The sequence below is a fragment of the Maylandia zebra genome, linkage group LG3 (assembly GCF_041146795.1).
Source record: "Maylandia zebra isolate NMK-2024a linkage group LG3, Mzebra_GT3a, whole genome shotgun sequence".
NCBI lineage: Eukaryota > Metazoa > Chordata > Actinopteri > Cichliformes > Cichlidae > Maylandia > Maylandia zebra.
The window spans coordinates 26,351,108-26,360,599 of NC_135169.1; positions in this window are offsets into that span (position 1 = coordinate 26,351,108).

The following is a 9,492-nucleotide window of genomic DNA, read 5'->3' on the forward strand; positions in this document are numbered from 1 at the left end:
GAATACAGGGTTTACTATGATCATAGCCTTTGTACCTGTAACAGCTTCAGCTCTTCTAGGAAGACTTTAAACAAGGTTTTGGAGTGTTTATGGGAAGTTTTCCTGGCTCACAGTCTCCACTTTAATTCATCCTAAAGGTGTTGAGGTCAGGACTCTGTGCAGGCCAGTCAAGTTCTTCCACACAAACTCGCTCATCTATGTCTTTATGGACCTTGCTTTGAGCACTGGAACACAGTGGAACAGAAAGGGCCCACCCCAAACTATTCCCACAAAGTTGGGAGTACGAAAAATGTCTCAGTGTGCTTATGTGTTAAGAGTTTCTTTTACTGGAACTACTCCCGAAAAACAACCCCACACCATAATACCCCTTCGGCCAAACTTTGCACTTGACACAATGCAGTCAGATGAGTACATCTCCACTGCTCTAGAGTCCAGTGTATGCATGCCATACACCCCTGCATCCAACTTATTGATGAGGTCTACAAAGTTAGAGACGATATCGAGGTTGGGTGGTGGTGCTTGTTGGCTGGGTATGCAGGAGCTGTCAGCTGTAAAGTCTGTGAGGAGAACTGTCACTATCCTGAATGCACAATGGCCTGGAAACCATAAAGACCTGGATGGCCGCTAACTTTCTGCTTCTTAATTCAGATAAAACTGAGGTTATTGTACTCGGCCCTGAAAATCTTAGAAATATGGTATCTAACCAGACTCTTACTCTGGATGGCATTACCTTGGCCTCCAGTAATGCTAAGCCTTGTATGAAGCTCCTTGGCCATGGAAACCTATTCTATGAAGCTCTCTACACACTGTTCTTGAGCTAATCCAAAGGCCACATGAAGTTTGGAGGTCTGTAGCATTTAACTCTATAGTGAGTTGCCAACCTCTACACACTATGCACCTCAGCATCTACTCACACTGCTCTGTGAGTTTTGGTATATCCTGCCCACACAGGAAATCGCTCTGTCAATCAGTGACATATGTGTTTTTAAACAAGCCTACAGTGCCCTCTAGTGGCCCACTGTAGCATAAACTCAAAGGGTTTTTAAGCGATAGTACAGATGGTGTCCTGGAGGCTTTGGAGGATTATCCTTGCTCATCCTCACTGTGCATGTGTGGTCTAAAATCCATAAATTGTTAGACAGCTTGCCACTCCCACTTCTTTACACACACACACACACACACACACACACACACACACACACACACACACACACACACACACACACACACACACACACACACACACACACGTCACTATAATCACTCTACAGCAGGAGTTCCTGACATTCATGGTTTGAATACAGTCATATGATGTATGACTGTATGTTATGGTTTGGGGCTGCATCTCAGCCAGTGGTGTTGAGGATCTTGTTGAATTTGATTCAATTATAAATGGATCTGGAAAGTGCCTAGTTGGCTGTGGCTTCATTTTTCGACATGACAATGATCCCAAATACACTGGCAGAGCAGTGACAGCATACCTGGATAGAAAAACACACAGTGAAACAGCATCAGTCATGGATTGAAGCCCAGACCTCAATATTATTGAAGCAGTGTGGGATCTAAGGCATCCAACATCCAGAGAAGAGCTTTGAATGTCCTTTAAGAAACCTGGAGAACTATTCCTCAAGGCTGCTTAAAAAAAATAGAAGAAATCTTCACCAAGAGAGTTCAGGCTGTGTTGAAAAATAAAGGTGGTCATACCAAATACTGACTTTCAATCTGGTTACAATTGTAAACTCTGCTTTTACCCTATATACTACACTTTCCATGTGATTTTTCCGTATATTCCTGCATGTATTTTACATTTTGATAGAAAAATATAAAGAAATAAGGTGTGGCAGAAGACTTTTGCGCAGTACCAGTATCAGAATTACTTCACAGCGTTGGTAACATGCCCCAGATTGTCCCACACAAGCACACCCTTCCACCTACATTTACTTTTTTGATATCTGGTGAGCCAATCTCTGCAGTTCTTTGAAACTTCATAGGCAGTGGTTAGCTTTGCTAATACATCACAAAAAATCACAAAAAGTACTAATATGATTTTTTCAGTAAATGAAAAGTCGGTGTATCACCACAGTTCTTACAACGGATCCAAAATGAGAAAACAAATGCACAAAATGTAATAATTTTATCTCAATTTATCTCGAGTACTTTTACCGACCTACACTTCCAGCTGGTTTCTTGTACTCATCAGGCTTTTTGAGTATCAGTGGCTCAAAACCTTTGGACTGAGCTGCTGTCACCCCTTCATTTTATTGATTTAGATTAGAGGAGGGAACCACCAGACACCCCACAGTATATTATCACAATACTTCACTGTGATTAGATAGTGATTCTTAACATTTTGCAACATGCTGAGCATTGAAATAACATGTATTGTGATTTATCACATTGTTTTTTAAACTGTAAACTTTGTCTGTTTTATCCAATAAGATTACGTTATCTGACTTCATTTCACTTCAGTAACGGTGACAAATCTTCAAAAATCCCAATCTGTAGCGGTCTTCATAGCTCATACATTCTGTAGGAATAAAACCAGCTGGCAGCCAGTTGAGTCGAGTCGCTTCAAGTTGTTCTCATCAATATAAGGCTCTTTCAGGCTGATGAAATCATGTTGGAATCTGTGACTGCAGTCAGCCTGAGTCAGACTGCAACTGTTTGCAGAAAGCTTGCCTCCTGTCAAGCGACCTTTGCAATCACCTTGCAGTCAAAAGTGGTTGTGAGTGCGCAACACCCTCAAGCTCTGGGTAACCTGAATTCGAAAGTAGCTTCGTCAACCTAAGTGTGTCCAGTGCAGTTTTTTTGTTTGAGTCGGTTTAATGTAAGTTTTTCTTGGTGTCTGATGTTGTATTGTTCATGTATGCATGTGTGTTTTCGATTCCTCCATCAGACAGCGAAGACTACCCGGCATGCTGCTGTTATATACCAGGCTATAGAGCTGCTGATTACAGCCGTATCAGAGGATTTACACGGTTTGTGTAAATCCTCAGTTTGTTTGTGGGGGACGGAGGCGTTTTTATAGATTATGGTATAGTAATATAGAATGAGGAGAGATGTGGATTGGAAAGATTAGAGGACACTGAGGAATGGGAGATGGTCAGATTACCAGGACCAGACCAGGATTAGTCATGTAATGGGCCCATCTACTGCATCTATCATGCAGTAGATGGTTGCTGAAAGCTATGATTGTTGAGAACTATGATTTGGTAGAAGCCACGTCATGTTAAGTTTAAATATATATATAGAATACAATGAAATGCTTGAATCCAGAGGGATATTTTCAGAATAATAATGGATTGGATTTATATAGCGCTTTTCAAGGCACCCAAAGCGCTTTACAATACCACTATTGATTCACTCTCACATTCATACACTGGTGGAGGCAGCTACAGTTGTAGCCACAGCTGCCCTGGGGCAGACTGACAGAGGCGAGGCTGCCATATAGCGCCATCGGCCCCTCTGGCTAACACCAGTAGGCAAGTAGGGTAAAGTGTCTTGCCCAGGGACACAACGACCAGGACAGAGAGCCCAGGGATCGAACCGGCGACCTTCCGGTTACAGATGCGATTCCCAACCCCCTGAGCCACAGTCGCCCAGAAACCTTAAATATAAATAAAAACTAGAGTTCAAATAATATGTCAGAAAATAATTAGTGTAATAATAATTCAGGGATCCACATAATCTCCTGTTTGTGTTCACAGTACTGAGGATTGAACTTAATCCGTTATCTGCGCTCAAAGGTGCCACAACTCTTTTGCGGAAACGGTGTGATCTCACTTTGATAGTAACACGCATTAATCATCTGCAGCTCAACGTGGCAAAGACCAAGGAACTGATCGTGGACTTCAGGAAGACCAGGAAACACTTGACCCCTGTTTCAATCCAGGGGGTCAGTGTGGACATTGTGGAGGACTATAAATACCTCAAAGTATACACTGACAAACTGGACTGGGCTAAAAACACCACAGCACTTTACAGGAAGGGCCAGAGTCGTCTCTATTTTTTGAGGCGACTGAGGTCCTTCAACATCTGCCAGAAAATGCTGAGGATTTTCTATGAGTCTGTTGTGGCCAGTGCGATCCTCTATGCTGTTGCATGCTGGGGGAGCAGGCTGAGGGTCGCAGATGCCAACAGACTCAATAAACTGATCCGTAAGGCCAGCAATGTTGTGGGGATGGAGCTGGACTCCCTCAAGGTGGTGTCGGAGAGGCGGATGCTGTCCAAGATAAAGACAATGTTGGATAACACCTCCCACCCACTCCATGACATGTTGGTCAGTCACAGGAGCTCGTTCAGTGAGAGACTGAGATTACCGAAAAGCACCACTGAACGACACAGGAAATCTTTCCTGCCTGTGGCCATCTCCCTGTACAACGCATCCACTTAACACACTGTTTGCTGCTACAGCTACACATGTTTCTTTTCCAAATATTTATTTATGAGTGACTTATGTATGTATATATATATATGTATATATTGTACTATTCTTAGTTAGCGTATTGTCTGTCTTGTCTTAATGTTGGTTTATAATGGAGCACTGTAACAAAAAATAATTTCCCCCAGGGATCGATAAAGTATTCTGATTCTGATTAACACCAAGAAGCTTCACTTCCCCCAGGGAAATTTATCTCACAGGGTAACTGACATCAGGTCAGTGAAAATCCTGCAAAACATTGAGCAAAAGCATGGAAATGTGGAACAGAGGGATGTTTGGGGAAAAAGACAACAGTTTGGACAACAGTGTGATTCCAAAGAAGCAACAATTTGTCTGTTGAGAATGGTCAAAGTCATAGACACACACTGGTTTGTAAAGTGTCTGTTAGCACTAGCAGGAGCCTTTTGTGAATAATATGTGATGTAGCACAGGAAAGGCTGCTGAAGATCAAGTGCAACCAGACTCAGTAATATTTCCAGTGTCTGTTATCTGAAGTTCCCCATCTGCAAAAATCTCTTAGAATGTCTGAAAAATGTTTTGTTTTTGTTTTTGAGCAGTTTTTGATGTACGAACTCCAAATAAATGGCGTGCTAGTTTAGCCCAGGTCCTTTTTTTAAAATCAGATATTGAATCTTTTCTTATTCCAGCATTCAAATGGACAAATAATATAAAAAAAACACTTAGTGTAGAGCACAAACCAGGCTGTAAATGTAATGTTCCTTTCCGCTGTAAAGTTGGGCATTTTAGAATGAGAGTCGGTGGACATGATGCACTTCTGGAACCAGCCTCTAGTGGACAGTAGAGGAACCGCAGTTTTGTTACGCATTGTCTTTATTTTCCGACACTTTACTGACAATTTGCTGTGATGTACGGTTTGGAGACCAAATTAAGGAGACAAGGCTGAGATGTTTTGCACATGTGCAGAGGAGGGGTTGTGGACAAAGGATGTTGAAAGTGTAGCTGTCAAACAGGAGGAAAAGAGGAACAAAGGAGGTTTGTGGATGTGGTGAAGGACGACGTGCAGGAAGTTGGAGTGATAAAGAAGAAAGAAGGAAAAGTGTTGAAATGCCAGTACAATAAAAATAAAAGCACATTTAATCAGCAAACTTGGCTGCTTTTTTTTTCTTATTCGATTGTTTAAAAGGCACCAGAGCAAGAACGTTTATGTCTCTATTGAACAGGACCCCACAGAGATGAAAGGTCCAATGTGTTATACTTTCAGCATTATCTTCACACTAAGTTGCCACCACTTTGACACAACTGTTTATATCACAAAACAGCATTAAAGCAAGCAGAACTGAATATCAGCAATTTGCTCCCAGTTCAGTTAATACACCGACTCTGTGTCTGTTTAAATTGCAGCAGCAGCAGCAATGTCGCAACTGTGCTTGTTCTGAAATAACAGGCTGAGATGATAACAAAGGGAAGCATGCTTTCCTTTGTGTTTCCTCTGTGTGTGTTTCAGCTTTGTTGGCTCTGCTCCTTTGTTACAACCACAATAGCGGCAGAGGATTTACTGCAGGGTGCAGTCCTGTCCAGCAGAGGGAGCTCCGTCACGGTAACTGTCAATCAAGACAAAGCACTTCAGCCTGTCATCAAGAGGGTAGAAACAGGAGAAACAAAGCAGGCACCGATATTTAAGCTACAGATTTATGATGAAGGACATTTTCAACACAGTTCTGTTATTCTGAATGCTTCGATGTTTTCTACATTTAATAACAAGCCAAATAGTTGTTTGTGCTCGTCCTATTCTTTCCTTTGTTTGTTCACCTGTCAGCGGGAACACATGGAGTTCAGCGTCTTGCCACACAGCACTTTGTACTTGGCAGGGATGAATAAACTGCTCTACCAGATGTGCATGACACATTTATTGATCATTTCAGCCCCAAAAAGACCCAAGAAAGGATAGTTTGAACAGGAAGCAACTGTCGCGTTTGTTATTACACTTAATAAACCTAATCAATCATTTAAAAAACAATCAAAAACAAAAAAAATACCCTTAAATACAAAAAGAAAGCTACTTTCTGCTCCTCCTTTAATCACAAGGAGTCACCACAGCAGATTTGGCAGATTTTTTATGCTTGATGCCCTCTATGGGTTTTGTGTCTCTTCATGTAAAAATTGAGTGCAAATAACCTTTCGGTTTCGAGTATAACTATTTAGTATAGATAGAGATTAAATTTTAAAAAACAAAACAAAACCCACAAATCGTGGCTAATTTTGGCCCTCGTGCCCCAGTTTCGGCATGCTTTTTAAGATCTTTTAGCCTAATTCACTTTGTCAGAGACTGATAACTATTTTTTCCATGCAGGGCCAGGTAGGTTTTAATAGCATTTTTCCACTAATGAATGAAATCCACATCTAAAAACTATTTTGTATATACTTGGGTTATCTCTGTGTAATGCTAAAACGTATGTCATGATCTGAAACACAAGCTGTGCAACGATTCAAAGGAGTATAAATAAAGCTTTAGTCACAGCACATCTGACATCTGGTCCACATAAGGTGGACCTGTGGCTGAGTCTACACAGCCAGACTCACCTCGCATATTTTTATGTAGCCCATAAAAAACAACAGATGATAGCCACATTTGAGCCAAATATTTATTACTATTACTATTATTTATTTCTATTAAAACACTTAGATTGGTGCCTCTTATCCCTATTAAACTTATTCAGGGGAAGGTTGCTTGTGTGTGAAATAATCAACTCCTGCCGTAGTTTCTAATCTCCTTTTTGCGTGTATTTGCAAACCCAGACAACTGACGTCAGCGCAGGAACTAAATAAACTCCCTGATGCAAGCACACGGGCAATATTTGCATCTTTAACGTGACACAATGGCTTCTGGTTTGACTGACACTTGTGCGCATGCAAAAGCATACCTGTAAAAGTCTCTTTGTTGTCCCACACAACATCTGCCTTCTGCAGATAGATGCATGCAAATTGACTTTTAAAAAAATTGCAAAACAGCTTGTTTTACTTAAAACTCATGGGCCACACCTTTTATCTGGAACATTACTCAGCCACAGTGCATGAATGTTCATGTTCTTACCCTTAACTGAAAGAGAACTTTGTGTGTTTGAGAGGCAAATAAACAACGTTTGAGATTCTGGAGAATTTCAGAGGTAGCAGGATCTACATTTTTCCTCCCTCTGTGTTGTATATGAGTCAGAAAAAGGGCAAAAAGTTTAAAGCTACATAAGTTCATGTGTTCTCACAGCTGCAGAGTTAACAGGTTGACAGGGTTCAGAGGCTTTCACAGGTTTGACTGGTCTCATGCCAGACAGAGGTTAGCAGAACCGGCCTTCCTTTGAAAAGCAGCTGATATTTCCCCAGGGAAGAGTTAGGTTGCCTGTAGGCTCGAGTGGTAGCTAGCCCCCATTGTGCGAGAGACTGCAGGTTGATATTTTGGCTGTCATAATGCCGTCCAGCTTCTTTCCTGTAACAAAAGGTTAAAGAGGTGAAAGAATGAAAGACCAAAGCCTCCACATATAGATTGTATAAGAGGGTGAAAGCACAGTGCTTTAGCAACACAGCTTAAAGAATAATTTATTGCTCAGGTACCCAAGCTGTACTCAAGTTTTCTTTCATTTGGGAGAATTAAGATTTGGCAGGTTTAATTCCAGCTCGGTGACCGCTAACCATGTAATGTTACCTTGCATGAAACTGCAGACATGCAGGAATCACACCGGATACCAGAAAAACATTTTAATTTGATGATCCTGATTAAAAATGAAACATAAAAATTACATTAAACAAGAAGAAGAGTTCTCTTTGTTTACATGCTCCAGCTGAGCAGTAATTGATAGCATTTCATCAGGATTGCAAGCTTTAAATTACAACTTATGAGTAATTGTGATCATTTTAAAATTTAGAATACTTTTAAAAAGAAGCTTAATAGTTACATTGTCAAGGATTACTTCATTACATCAAACTTTTTTAATGACAGAAGGTACTTCCAGTTGTTCCCTTGTGTCTCAAGGTCTACAGCAGATGGATCTGCATGTTCAATTTATTTACAATTTATATACATCAATGGGAGAATATACAACTTTCATTGTGTGTTCTCCCATAAACTCTGATCAGCTCTTGCTGTTTTTCCATTTATTAAATGACCACGTTCAGCCGTGTTACTAAATTGTATGCCTTTGTCTTGAAAAGTAAACTGGGAATGCGTGTCGATGCCTTCGTCTCCTCTCGCTTGGATTAATCACCTCCAATCTATCCAACATGCTGCTTTAAGGCTTTCAAGGAACTCTCACAAGTTTTCACTTATAACCCAACTTTTAAAGCTTTTGCACTGTCTCCCTGTCAGGTTTAGAGTATGTCATCTTCTCTTCAAGCCGGCTCTTTAGAGCTTCTTGTGACTGCTATGAAGACTTTTCTTAGCCCCGAAAAGTGCTATAAAAACAGACTTTACTTAATTAATATTATGGCACCTGGCATACAGTGGGGATAGATTACACCAGTGCGTTTGTAAGGGTTTGATTTGACCAAATGCAACAGGTGAATATTCAAAATGTGTTTGCATCGTTTTGAGATGTTTAAAGAGATATGTGTGACAGTAAACATGTTGTAGATATACACAGGTCCAATATTTTCTGTTTTTTTTTTATTGTAAAATCAAAAGCAGAGTTGCAGCATGAGTTTTCTTTAGGTCTTTGCCATTTAAAGGGATGCATTCAGAGGCCGACAGGTGGTCCCCGCATAGAGTTAAGGGTATGATTCCCACCAGGGCCAGCTGCACTAAACATGATCCCGCTCATGACACTGAAAGGTGTTTGGGATAAAAGGTTCCAGCAAATTGTCACATGCAAAGTGTAGTAGAGGCTAAGAAAGCTGAGCGTGGCATTCTCCGCAGTGTGTAAGAACACAGATACCGCCCCTGGGACGTAGGGGGAAAGTCCTCCTTGATTACTCTATCTAAGTTTGTTGCAGGAGCTTAAAGTTCTGCTGTCACACATGCATGCTCTCTTAATAAGCGTTTAGTGACAAGTTGCTGCCTTTAGGCAAAAATCTTAGGATCAATCTCGGGTCAGAGGGAATGCAAG